The 15,171-nt window shown below is 34.1% G+C and overlaps 1 long non-coding RNA gene across 1 annotated transcript in view; it reads right to left on the reverse strand.

Annotated features, from left to right (window-relative positions):
* LOC125804803 (uncharacterized) overlaps positions 1-14,438 on the reverse strand; it is a 78,041-nt gene extending 63,603 nt beyond the window's left edge. The window contains exon 1 of the long non-coding RNA XR_007440980.1: positions 14,397-14,438. This is a non-coding gene — a long non-coding RNA (uncharacterized LOC125804803). The remainder of the gene's footprint in view (positions 1-14,396) is intronic.
* Positions 14,439-15,171: the final 733 nt, after the last annotated feature.

Genomic DNA, 15,171 nt, shown 5'->3' on the forward strand with positions numbered 1-15,171 from the left:
ATCTACAATACAATTTATTAGCCTGAATTTAAATTACCGTGCATGGCAAGTGATATAACCAATAATCAATTGAATTAACTTACAGTTTTCAGACATAATAACTAAAAGTTTTAGTCTAATTATCTACAGGTTTCCACTAAACATTGCTTTTAATTGTGGCAATAAATTTGCCTTCATTTATTTAAGTAAATGATTATGTTGTAAGATTATATAACTATTAGAATGATGTGATGGATAGTTATGTTTGTTCAATATTTTATTTTATAATATGTTTTTTCTCTGGTTTTTATACATTTTTTTTTTTATAACTTATAACCCAGAGACAGTATAATAATTAATTTTACTTTTATTCAGGGTTTTTGCATGTGGTATTTTTTTATATTTATGAAGTTTACAGGTGATTCAGGTATTGACGGGTTTGTGTGATGGAGGAAAGTCTTGACTCAGTAGTATCTCTTTTTTAGTGTGAGCTGCAGTCTGTTTAAGTTTCATACTAAACTCCAGACAGTTAGTCAACTTACCGAACATGCTCTCATTTCTGAAACAGAGACAAAAGCTACACACAAACACATAAAAACATCCAACACGATGTCACGTCTTGGCCCTGTCTCGTGTCTCTGTGTGCATTCCCCACATGACCTGTGCTCCCCTGTGTCTCCCGTCTCAGTACTTTTCCACATGTGTGTCTAATTTGTAGCTCCGCCCCTCGTTACCTGTCTCCCAGGTGTTCATTGTTTCTTGTTTAGTATATATAGTACCTGTTAATCTACGTTTGCTGTCGGTCTTTGCACCTTCCTCTGTCGTTTGTCTCGCCACGTTTACTATAGTTTGTTCACGGTTTCGTTACGCTCTATGTATTTCTTGTATATTTCTAGTCACGTTTCTTGCCTGTTTGTTTCTTTGTTTATTTGTATATATTCACGTATTTATCCTTTGTACATATTCCCTTACCTTGGTTTGTACTTATCTGTCTAGTTTAGGTCTTTGTTTGTTTTCCCTGTTTGTTTATGTATATATATATATATATATATATATATATATATATATATTCGTTATTCCCCTGTTTGTTTATTTGTTTATTGGTTATTTATTAAAGTCTGTCTTACCCGCATTTACGTCCGCCTCCCGTCTGGTCACGCGTTACACACGACTCATCAGTTTATGTAGTTAAACCTGTGTTTTACTTTTATAATCAATTTGTGTTTGTTGCGAAATGATTCTCACAGTTTTATATTTTGTTTGGAATTGATTTATGACTATTTTTGTGTAAAATATTACCACATATTTATTATTACAGATCTCACTGTATATCATTTTTTGTTGTTTAGACCCCCCTGTGTTGTTTGTCTTTCCGTTAGGGGTCATTGTTCTTAAGGATGATGTTTTTCTAAGACTAAAACACACACACATCAAGCTCAGAGCTTCATTTTCATGGTTGAAGACCAAACAAATGGCTAACATCGAGGCTGTGGCAGGCAGAGGTATACAAACTGTGCTAATGAGCGGTTATTTAGAGGATGGAAATAAAAGACAGTAGAAAAGGAGAGCAGAAAGCGGACAGTGAGCAGAGATAAAGAAAGAGTGGACATTTATGAGAGTTATGGAGGTTCTAGCCCCTTTTACACAGCAAAGAGGCAAAAAAAACACATTGTACTCAGTGGAAAAAGTCTGATTTGTTAAAAATTGCATCTATTCTTTCAATAAAAAACTAAACAAAAAACAGACTTATTCAGGTTGTCTATCACCCTCTATTCTGTAACATCCACCCATCAATCAAGATTTGCACCACACAGTTTTCATGTCCCATGACTTTCACCATGTTCTTAGAGATGATGTTTTTCTAAGAGTAAAAGCCCAAAAAAAAAACACACATGCATCAGTCTCAGAGGTCCATTTCATGTCTGCAGACCAATCAAATGGCTAACATCAAGGCTATGTAAAAGCCTTGTATCTTCCCCTTTGTAAATAAGCACTTATTTGAAGAATGGAAGTTAAAGAGAATAGAAAAAGAGAGCAGAAAGTGGACAGTGGGCAGAGATAAAGAAAGAGGGGACATATATGAGAGTTATGGAGGATCTAGCCCCTTTTACACAGCAGATAAAAAGTAAAAAGTAAAAAGTCCACTTTGTTAAGAATCGCATCCATTTTTTTTTTATTAGAAAAAAAACATTCATTCATCAATTTGCTAGATTTTGATTTACAAGCTAAATTGAACCACAGTCAACTTTGTCAACATTGTTAGACAGTGACCAAAACATGGTGGCATCACCTTCATCGACATTATAAACACTGATGAAAAGACCTGATGAATCAATCGAGAGCAGCTGGTTCTGTGACTCATGGTGATTGGTCGAAAATGTTGAAAACAGAAGAAAACAGTGTTAATCACTTTCAGCCCAGGAGATAAAAAAACAAGGTTGATTCACAGATCTGTTTATTTGATCTCTTTATCTTTTATATTAAAATCACATTTAATATAAGTGCAATTGTTGCTTTTTATACATTATTTTATAAATATTCTGTCTGTGTTAATGCATGTGTGTGGATGTGTGTGTGTGTGTATAGGTGTGTGTGTGTGTGTGTGTTCATGTTTGTGAGCTATAAAACATTCATAGTTTCATTTGACAGGTCACCATATGCGCCAAGGCCTCGGGCTGCCTGTTACCAAAACAAACCAACGGTGTTCAATAACAGAGAGTTAACCACAAAAAATGATACAAATTATTTATATAAAGTTTTTCATACTAAATTTAACACTATGTAACAATTATTGTTTTAAGATTTACTCTTAATAAACATATTATTACATTATTACAAGTCTAGAGGAATGCTAACCTTCACTTTACAGTACTTTCTTTTTTTAATTTTTTTTATACATTTTATACAGCTTTCTTTGTGATGGTGGTGATGGTGGGTTTTTATATCCATATCCTCAGTTCTATAAGGTTTATAATTATTTTTAGAGGTTAAAAAACACTATAAAAATAAACTCTACCTTAAATTTGAAATATTGCAATAATTCATTTATACAAAAATGAAAAATAAATAAATAAATAAATAAATAAAATCTGCTCCACCCCGTCCGTCATCTTGGGATAATTCCAACCCCTTTAAAGAAAGTAACACCATTACATTCATAATGTTTATTTATTTATGTATTATATATAAGGCACTGAAGACACATGCTGCATGTTTAGTCAATTAATATAATAATATATCATTTAATTTCAGTTTTATATATTTATTATATGTCTCTTAATTTTGAGTTTAAATTTAGTTAACTCTGTAAAACCGTAAGCTTAAAAATGTTTGGAAGACAAAAGAAGACAAAAACTGGTTTTAAATCAGATTATAATAATAGAAGCGACACGTCTGTAACCTGTCACTGACCTGTCATTCAGGGTGTAAACTGTGGGACACACCCTGGGTTTTATGTACCTGTCAGGTTGACACATCAAGTAGAATGAGGACTCTAAAAATGGATCTGTTTTTTTACATTGGGTTAATTAGCTCTGTCGAGACGAGGCGCAGAAATTATATTAAACATATTGTTTAATATAATTAATAACTAACTAACAATCTTCATTTATTTGGAGGAAGGAAATTAAAGAAAGTAGAAAAAAGAGAGAGCAGAAAGTGGACAGGGAGCAGAGATAAAGAAAGAGTGGGCATTTATGAGATTTATGGAGGTTCTAGCCCCTTTTACAAAGCAGTAAAGGCTAAAAAATGCACTTAGTTTAATAAAAAATTTCCATGTTGTAAAAAAATGCATCTATTATTTTAATCTGAAAAAAAAAGACTAATTCAGGTTGTCTATCTCTCTCTGTTCCATAACATCATCCCATCAATTTGCTAGATTTGTGCACACAGTTTTCATGTCCCATGACTTTTGCCATGTCCCATGTAAGCTAATTTGTGCTTTGGTATTCACAGTTTACTACAGGTGCATGCCTCTGTATATTGGAGCTGTAATGCATGCTCTAATGCAGCTGATGCAGCTACAGTATTTATCTCATTCAGTCCTTTTTCATAAATTAGACTGTGTGTCTGTTATCTCAGAAAAAAACATTAAATCAAAATAAAATTCATGCATGTATCTAATATTTTCACACATTCACACATTAATGCTCAAAGCAAGAGCTGATTGTATATCAGCCTGAAAAAAACTCTCTGAAGATTAGCACGTTATTACTATGCTTCCTGTTTAAGGCTTACATTATGTTATCTGTTATCTGATGGCCGTCTGATAAGCACATTGTGAGCCACTGGTGCAAACCGTGTCTTGTTCTGCTCTGTTTGCAGCCGTGGTGAAAACTGCAGATAAACAGCCTCAAGCTTCAAATTAACTTAACCTTAGAAGATAAATGTTTTTTTTTTCTACACTATTCACTGTAGTTATGCAATTCTATTTTTATTTATTTATTTTTTATCATTTTATGATGACTTTTAGTAAGTATGGCCCATTTCCAGCAGTGCTTTTATTTTTTATTTAATTTTTTTTTTTTTTACAGTTTTCTGTTTTTATTAAAAAATATATATATATAGAAAATGTGGTATTTATAATCTGCACTGTGGTGAAGACTAGAAACTGCATGCAGAATCAAATTTCTCTCTTGTGTAAATAAACCACATAAGTTATTATTATTATAAAACTATGCCACCCGCTGTGAAAAGGAAGTATACTTAAGATCATTAAAAGTGTGCTCAAATTTGATAAAGAATACTAAAAAAAGTGCGTTTTCAATTTAATATACTTTATTAACATTAATAAATATACATTCTCTGTATTTCCTAAAAAAAAGTATTTATAAGCAATATGCTTTAAATTAAAAATAAAAAAAATGTATGATGCTGTGCTGATAGAAAACATATGAAACATAATTAACAATATACTTTAAACGTATTAAAAATCATGTTTAAAAAAACGCAAACTGAAATCTACTTAAGTTTGCAGAAAAAAAACTACTCAAAAGCACAATTTAATACTTTTATGTTGTATTTGAATATAGCTTAAGTACAATTGAAATATACTTAAGTTGTTCCAAAATAGTCAATTTAGTATGTATGTAGTATGTAGTACTTTTCCACACTGAAAAAAAAAGTGTAAAATTTATTTAAAAAAAGCTTCTTTCTTCAACTTTCTGCATTTGCTTTTTTTTTATATGTAAATTAAATTTCATGTAAATTTAAGTAACTTCAACTCGGTTTCAAGACTTAAATGTTACACAGAGTAAATAAGTGAACTGAACTTCAGTCAATCCTTTCTTTTAGTAAACTTTATTAATTTCTGCACACAATATTACCTAATTACAATTTATAATTAATTTATACAATATTATAATAGATAATTTTGGTTAAAACACACATTCAAATATTTACATAATCTCAAAGATGTATTTTGTAAACAGACCAAGTATCACTGTCTCAACACGTGGATGACATGTAATACATTCTCTATTTTTAGTTTACTAGTATAAAGAATGTATTACATGCCATGCATGTGTTGAGACAGTGTAATATGTGTGTTTTAACTAAAAATATTTACATTTCAGGAATTATAATATATTATGTATCATAAATTATTTGAGTAATATTGTATAAATTAATTATTGTAATTAGGTCATTTTGTATGCAGGATTTAGGTAAAGTTTACAAAAAGAAAGGATTGACTGAAGTTCAGTTCACTTATTTACTCTATGCAACTTTATGTAAGTCTTTAAACTGAGTTGAAGTTACTTACATTTATCTGAAATTAAATTTACTTAGAAAAAGCAAATGCAGAAAGTTGCACAACTTTTTTAAAGTAAATTTATTTTACAAGGGATTCCACTGGTATCATCCAGTGAAAACAGAAGCGCATAAACACAGAGAGATAAATGAATAAACATATATAAATATGTATTTATCTGCCTCACATGGAATAAAGCACGTAGCCTGAGGCTGGAGCGTCTGTAGTGATGTCAGCAGAGGGAACAGACTGGAAGCTGGGATATTCCTCATCCGTTGGCAGAAGCCTCAACTGAGTCACAGCCAAGGATTTAGTGACGTAGCCAAGACCATAAACACAGCGAGGGAAACACACTTTCACTCACGGCACCAACTCACCATTCACTCACACTCGCCTGGCCTGAGAAACAACTCTCACAAACCCAGTTAGTTCCAGCTGAGAACCATTACAACCATCTGGGGAACCAAAAACACAGTGAGGAACGTCTTGTAGGACACGAGAGAAGAAGAACCGAGAGAAGAACTGGGGAACAAACTAAAGCAAACCAGCAACAAGCATGGAAACTATCGGCACCACTGGAATCTTTGACCTTCTGCCATTGTAAGTAGTTCAATTAAAACCAGGATAGGCCAAATTCCCATGTACACAACTTTAGTAATGCTTTTAATTTCGCTGGAAATGACAGTGATTAACCATGTGTATCTTCTTTTTTATTTACTTGCTCTACTTTACTTATTATGTAGTGGCACATGAGTTAAACAAGTGAGGCAAAGACCCCGATTTATAGTAAAGGCAATCGGCTAAAAAATAAATAAATAAATAAATAAAAAGGGGAATCTAGTAATACACCCTTTTCAGTTGGAAGGGCAACCAAAAAAACAGTGGTCCAGCAGTCTAAAGCGCTGCCACTATGATTAAGAGATCGCTGGTTCGAATCCCAGTCATGCAGCTTGCCATCAGCTGCCGGATCCCCGAGAGAGCACAATTGGTCTTGCTCTCTCTCTGGGTGGGTACAGAAGATGGCGCTCTTCTTTTTCCCCTCATCACTCCTAGGGTGATGTGGATCAGCACAAGGCTGCGTCTGTGAGCTGATGTATCAGAATCGAGTCACTGCACTTTAGTGCGAGCGTTAGAGCTGTGATGCTACTCGACAATGATTTAAAATGGAACAAAGATGGGAAAATAATCAGAAAAAAAAAATAATGATGTTTTTTTTGGAGCTATGTAACAGAAGAACTGCTTCTTTTTTTTGCAAAAAAGTTTTTGCATCACAGTTTATACCAGGATATAAACCCAAATTCTGCATGTTTGAAAATAAAGATGTAAAAACTTGACAAACAAAACAAAACTTCAGGTTTGGAGGACTTGAATTGTTTGATTTGAATTCAGGGAAATATTGATTTTTGAAAATGAAGTTTAGGAAAGAGCCAATTTTATGATTTTATTCATTATATTTTGACATTAGCAGGTTTACTTATTTTTTCTTTTAATTATGCTTTTCAGTAATGTTCCTTATCAATCATTAAAAGCTTTTTATGTAATGTTTGAATAGAAATCCTCAAGATTTAGTGGTGTAATGTCAGGCAGACAATTAGCAAAAATCCTAAACAAGGTTAGACATGATTACCAACCTCTGTTCATAGCACTTTGAGTAAATTAATTTGATGTACATTTTCTTTACAGGAAAACCAAGGGGATGCTGATTGGCTGGCCAGACCCTCACAGCAGCATGCGTCATTTTGTGCTGCTGAAGTATCTACAGGTGTTGATGTTCCCTTTAAAGAACGTACCGCTGATGGGTATCGGAGCTTTGGCCAGTCTTTACACAGCTCTGCTCCTCAGCTCACCACGAGTCTCCCGGAAGTCCTCCAGCGTGCTGCTGGGTCAGCTGGCTCAGGCTGATGGTCTGCTTCTGCTGCACTGGGGCCTGGGGGCTCTGAGACCTGCCCTCGGGGTCCCGGAGAAAGCCCTGGAGGGTCTGGAGCACGGCCTCCTGGCCTCCCATCGTCTGGCCAGCCTGCTGCTGCTGGGCTGCGTGAGTCTGGAGGCTGTGCTGGTCTGCAGGAGGCCTGCGGAGACGCGCAGCCTGAGGACGGTGCGCTGCGCCAGGCTAGCGTGCGCCGCGGTTTGGGCGGCTGTGGCTCTGGAGTTCGTGGTTCTTCAGGTCTCTGAGTATGAATTTGCTCTGAGATCTCGAGGGGGTTTGATCAGGCTGCTCACGCTGATCTGCACTTTTATCACTCCTTTTTTTAAAGCTGTCTTCTTTTATGTTAGGCTAGCGCTGTGGTTGGCTAACACGTGGATATTTTACACAGTATTCTGCACCAAACCACAAAAAGAGAAAAGCTGCTTTCATTAGAACGTTAGAATAATTGAGCCCTTCCAGTAAAAAAAATATACAGTACACTCTAAAAAAACAGAGGTATGATATGAGTACTTTTTTGTACTCAAAGGTACAAAACTCTTTATAATTGTACCCTTAAAGGTACAATATTGGTCTTTACAGGGTCAGATTTGTTCTCTCTGAAGTACAAAGTTATTTCTAACAGCTATAAGTACAGATTTGTACCATTTAACCTGCAGCCAAAAGGCACATTCAGTATTCTGTATCACTTTACTAATAAACAATATAAATTTTATATTTTGCACATTTTTTATTTGAAAGCCAGACAATTTTGGATCATCAAGTTCTTGATACATATTCAGTTGATGATAATGTTTATAATCTTTATAATCTTTACTGGAACAAGGACTTTCACTGAAAGATACTTTTTTGTAGTACTTTTTTTTAAGTACAAATCTGTACTTATTTTACTTACAGTGTATATCAGTAAATCAGCTATTTTATTTAATTATAAAAAATGGTACATTAAGAAAATAAAATGTGTTTTATTTAGACTTATACTTAATTATTTTATTATGGCAAAAGTTAAACAATACAAAAATAAACCATCTTTTTTTATTGGAAGGGCTCAGTTAATAGTGTGACATTACCTCATAATGACTGACCAATCAGCAACTTCGCTGGTTAAAGTTCTATTTTATATCATTTTTAAGTTTATATATATATACTGTATATATATATATATAAACATGACACAGAAGAAGGTGCCATTCATTCTCAAGGCATCAAGTATATACTGATTTTAATGGCAAAAGTCATGGGATAGCAGTTTAGCAATCAATCATTAAGTGTCACCTCATTGGACATCTTAGGAGGCCCACACCTGTATAAGTGATGAGGTGTTATCTTGTGTGATTAAGCTTGAACATGCATATCCCACAGGTCAGCTCAGGGTTCTTTAATTTTCATTGGGATATAACAAAAGTCATGGGACAGGAACATGTATCAGTATGGTGTCCCATGACTTTTGCCATATCCTATCCCAATGGATATATTGCATGTTAGTTTATACAGAAGATCCCATGGTAATTCTCATGAATGAGGTTAGATTAAGGTCAAATATGAATAAATTATGGCTGCTTTTGGTACACAAGTTCACACAAACAACACAAATGAAACTCAAAACCAAAAGTTAAAATACAGGTAAAAGGGTTTAGAGTCTGAACTCTTGATGTTGTTGTATATATTTATATCACAGTTTCTTGTAAAAGAGGAGTCAACATTTCTCCCCTTTCCACATTTTATTTATAAGAATGTATTTCTGTAGAATGCATATCTTATTTACAATGTGAATAAATGACTTTTTCAACTTGCTTGTGAATAAATTGCACTGAAAATTTGAAACACTGTGGTTTTTAAACAGAATGTTATTGGAGCTCCTGAGTGAGTCTCACAGAGAGAGAGAGTCCCTCACAGTTCAACACTTCCTTCTAGAAAAGTGACGTAACTAATATGGAATCCATGAATCATCAACTTACTGTGTAGCTCTGACACAAAGCAGCTCCTGAAACCGGCTAGACTCGGTTCATTTACTACTGTACAGAAAGCGTTTAGAGGACACACAGCAGTCTGAGCTTATGATTTTACAAAAATAACACTAATTAGCCCGAGGGAAAAAAAACCTTCATTCCTAACTACAGAACTGCTTACTGTTATATAAATACTTTAACAGACACAGGCTGGATTTAGGGGCCTAGTATTAATCCTCCTGATATGTTTAATATACCTGATCCCCCAGTAATGAAAGGATGAAATGGATGAATATAGTCAATGAACTATATGTAATGAAAGAAATACATCTGGTGTTAGGTTGAAGATGACAACATTTGCAAAACTATGGTCAAAATGGACAATTTACATGAAAAGAAAGAAAGACCAGATTTCATTGAAACACAAACAGAATGAACTACTACCCAGAAAACATATATTTATTCCTTTTGGATCACTTATACTTCATTTTAAATCCACAATAATTTAAGTTAATAGTTCCTTGTTCTGTATATACGTTTGTTTTTCATGTTAAAGGCATAAAAATGTGATAATGGTGATATCACAAGTGATAACAAAAGACAAATTGTGACTGTAGTACATTGTGAATTTCAATTTTTTGGAAGTACACACTGGAAAAATAAAGAATTACAAAAAAAAAAAAAGTAAAAAAAGGGTTCAACTGACCTAAGTTTAATCATATTGGATAATACATAACAAGAACATTTTTCTCTTCTAACATTATTTTTATTCAGGTAATATAAATATAGCCAATACATTTGCAATTGCAATTTCCACCTCTTACAAAAATCATGTTTTGACTTTGACTTTTTTTTGAATTTACAAAAATTCACAAGAAACAAATAAACAAATACATAAATAAATACATTTTGGTTTAAATATTTACAATTTTAAGCCCTTATTGTCACTGCTGGGTCAATAAAATAAACAGTGTAGTGTTTATAATAATGATAGGATTATAAAAACCCCACACCAAAATTAAACCCACACATAAAACACATAAATAAATAGCCCCCGCCAAAGAAAAAGGGGTGACTCTATTAATATGGCTCAACTAAGCCTGTCCATGCTCAACACTGCCATTTAGTTCATTCAGTTTAACGTATTGCCGTTTCTAGGTAAGAAATATCTAACCTTGCAATTTTATTTAATTTAAGTCATGCTAATTTGGTCAATCAAAAACCCAGGGTCTTTCTTAAAAATAAAAATACTGTATTATATTGTATTATAAATTACATATACATTACATGTTTTTCTGGTGGAACTGAGCATGCATCAATGTGTCAGTGAGGTTAGACACAGTCTTAGTCACTAGAGAGGCCAGTGTGGCTTTATATAGGTGTGGAGTTGGTTAAGATGGTTAAGTGATAGGTCTGTAATGTGAGTTTGGTAGAGAGGGCGCTTGAGGACAGATCTGCAGACTCTCTGTATTTTAATCTCAGTGTCTTCATGAGGGAGAGTCACCTGGAATAGTTTTCTCAGCGTCTTGAAGGAAGGAGTTCCTGGAGGTGCTGAACAATTGCAATGCTTTTCCTTCACTTTGCTGTGAAGCTCCAGCTCATCCCAATTAAATCACCTCAAATCACCCTCTCAGTTCATCAGTTTTAGATCAAGGGATTCATGTGGAGGAATAACACTTTAAAAATATATATTTACTACGTAATTCCATATGTGTTCCTTAATCGTTTTTATGTCTTTAATTATTAATCTACAATGTAGAAAATAAATGAAATGCAGAAATAAAGAAAAATATACACTATATATGACATGTGCTGCTAAGGTTATGCAAATGATCAAATGAGTTTGAGTGAGGCCTGATAGTAAATGCAAGATGAATGAGATATTTCATTTAAACAGTGGCAAAAGTCATGGGACACAACACAATAATTCCTGTTGTTAGAGCTGCAAAGTGGGGACCAACTCTATATTAATGCTCATGGATTCAGAACAGCTTCTCTAGGTGTAATGTGTAATATGCCAATACTTCTGTATACTTCATGTAGGGAATGCCTAATATATATATATATATATATATATATATATATATATATATATATATATATATATATATATATATATATATATATATATATATATATATATATATATATATATATACTGTTTATGGAGATGGGTACAGCTGCTTGTATAAGCTGTATAATTAATAGCATTTATAGAATCTGATATAGAGTCTTATTTTCTCACGCTCACAATCTGTAGATAAAAGACCTTCTAATATCAGGCTTCCTTTTTTCAGCACTATTTCCTTACACAGAACTCTTATCTTCTGTTTCACAAGAACACATTCAGATGCAGAAGCTTTTCTGTTGGTTTAACAAAGAAATGAGCTAAACACAGAGTCTCAGTTTCTCATGCAGGGATTATACCTAATTGTAGACTATATTTTCTATAGAAAAAAATCCCATTATTTCACCTTAAAGCCAAAAACTTAATTGTGTTTTATTGAGATTGGATGTCAGTCCTGATTCTGTTAGTCTGCCTGCTTTGGACTCTGAACTACACAACAAACTACGCAACTTTTCTGACTCTGCTGATCACGAGATGCTACTGCATTCCCGCTCCCCTAGTTACTGATTGTACACACCTGGACAGTTTAGTATATACTGTATATACCCTGCAGTTTCCATTGTTCTTCGGCAAGTACTGAAGTCTAGTTAGCTAGCTCTTCTACATCGGGTTTCCTTTGTTTCTGTTGCCAACCTATTTTTGTATGTTGACTACTCTTTTTGCCTTGTCCCTTATCTATCTGCTGGATTTCAATCAATCAATCAATCAATCAATCAGTCAACCTTTATTTAAACTCGGAGTACATAGAGGGTGGCCCTCATTTACAATGCAGCCGAGCAATTACATAGAGAAGGGGTTGACAGCATCAACAACAACAAAAACAAACAAACAAAATAAAATGTAGATAGAATAAAATAAGTAATAGAAAATAAAAAACAGCATTTTAATATGGTATAAGAATTATTAAAAAAAAAGGATCATTTTAAAAATATTAATATATAAAACAAATGAGGTAAAAATAATAATTTAAATAGTAATAGAACTAAAAAAATTAACTACAGATGAATAAATAAAAAACTAAAAACATAAAAGAGTAAAATATAAATAAGCAATCCCTAAAAATAATTAAAGAATATAAAGAAACTAAAGAGAAATGTGAAAAAATTGTGAAAAAAAAAATATATATATGTTTATATTTGTTGCCATACTGTTACAGACCCTGCCTGTCCCAAACTACTCCTGTAAGCCTAACCCCTTTATTAATAGATGGTGTGTTTGATATCCACGTATGTCTGTTGTGTGTCTGAGATACAGTAGGTAGGAAGGAACATTTGTCACAAATTGTTGCCAATTAGATGAATACTAACATTGTGGAGATATTAAAAGTAATATTTCCGGAACAGAGAAAATAGTAACTTGCCTGTAAAAGTAAATGATAGGTTATTATCTTTTTTTTTTTCAGTGTGTCTACAGAAACAAACAATCTGACTCATCCCGGCTGTGTCAGCAACCGTCGACTTCACGTGAAACCCTAATGCCTGTGATGTTACTCATCCTTCATTAACGTGTGTCATTTATTCTCATTGTTCTCAGACAGACTGAGAATACACAGGGATTCTGATTCTCATCAGCGTCTTTTAAACACTCAGAACATTTCCAGATAATGCCTTAATGTTTATCAGTCTGAGAGAACAGCGCTCACTCCATGGCTGGATGAGAAAACACCAGGATCACTCTGAAGAGCTGATGAGCGCTGAGATCACACGGAAACTGCAGAACTATTAGCCGTCATTAGCAGCTCCTGCCACAAGTCCCCGAAGAGGCGGCCTGAGGAAAGCTCTGTCTGGCTTGGTCGGCGCAATTATGATGGATAAAACATATATAAGCTGCTAGAAGCAGCGCGGTTCTGTCAGAGTAAAGTGCTTTTAGCGCTCTGCTGCTCAGCTGAAGTGCCTGCAGTCCAGAAGGCTCGAAGTTTCAGGGTTTTAAGTGGCTGGTCTGTAACTGAGACGTCAACTTCAAACTTTAATATACAGCAAATGAAGAGAGCACTTCAGTTTCTGAAGGTTTATGTTTGAGTAAAATGAACATTGTTGTTTATTCTATAAACTACAAACAACATTTTCCCCAAATTCCAATAGAAATATCGTCATTTAGAGCATTTATTTGCAGAAAATGAGAAATGGCTGAAATAACAAAAAAGATGCAGAACTTTCAGACCTCAAATAATGCAAAGAAAACAAGTTCATATTTATAAAGTTTTAAGAGTTTAGAAATATACAGGGGTTGGACAATGAAACTGAAACACCTGGTTTTAGAGCACAATAATTGATTGTGGTGACGGACAGTTCTGGTGGAAACAGGAGAGTTGAGGTGCACATTGAATTCTGCGTGATTTGATCAGCCGTGGTTTTATGTTTTTTGAAAACAATCCGGGTTAGCACCCGAACATCCCTTTCAGACAGCTTCCTCTTACAGCGTCCACAGTTAATCCTATTGGATGTGGTTGGTCCTTCTTGGTGGTATGCTGACATTACCCTGGATACTGTGGCTCTTGATGCATCACAAAGACTTGCTGTCTTGGTCACAGATGCTCCAGCAAGACGTGCACCAACAATTTGTCCTCTTTTGAACTCTGATAATTGAACCTTCACACTCTGCTCTTACTGGTGCATTGTGCGATTAATGAAGATTGAACACCAGGCTGCTCCAATTTAGCCATGAAACCTAAAATCCCACACTAAAATGATGACAGGTGTTTCAGCTTCATTGTCCGAACCCCTGTATGTTTGTTGGAATAACCCTGGTTCTTAATCACAGTTTTCAAGCAGTCTTACACACTGCTTTTGGATAACTTAACATATAAATATATTCTGGTTTGTATTCTGGCTTTTATGGGTATTAAATGCGCTGGGGTTCTTGCTCCTATCAGAATCTTTGTAAACATTTCTTTTTTTTTTCTATTTTTCAAATTTACTAGAATATTTTACACAAAAACTCTCTCTCATTGACTTTGAGATATCCTAAAATTACATCCTTGTCATTTAATCATGCAAAAATCATTGAAAGAGCTGTGGAATTCCCCTTCAGTCTTTTTATTAGCTTTAGTTATTCTTTACCAGCTAGTTTAATGGTCCAGCGGTTCCTCACTGAACACTGAAGCTGCATCTAAATTTAAACACAGAATAAAAAACACAGACCAAAAGCAGGTGCTCCTCTATGGCGTCTTTAAAAAAATACTAAAGTATGTTCTGAACAGAGTCTGAAGAGAATTACTGAATAATCTCTCCTGCTCTGCCCTCTGTTGGACAATAGATGGAGCTCACAGCTGCTGGATAAAAAAAGCTCTATGAACCATCTAACATCTCACTGCTTCTTCTCTAGTGATAAAAACGTAGATTAAAGTACAGTATATTAAGCATTATTATACTATAGTGCACTAAAGTGTTTTGTAGCCATATTATTAATTAGTATATTTAAATAAGAATAATAATACCTCAAA

The sequence above is a fragment of the Astyanax mexicanus genome, chromosome 10 (genome assembly GCF_023375975.1).
Source record: "Astyanax mexicanus isolate ESR-SI-001 chromosome 10, AstMex3_surface, whole genome shotgun sequence".
NCBI lineage: Eukaryota > Metazoa > Chordata > Actinopteri > Characiformes > Acestrorhamphidae > Astyanax > Astyanax mexicanus.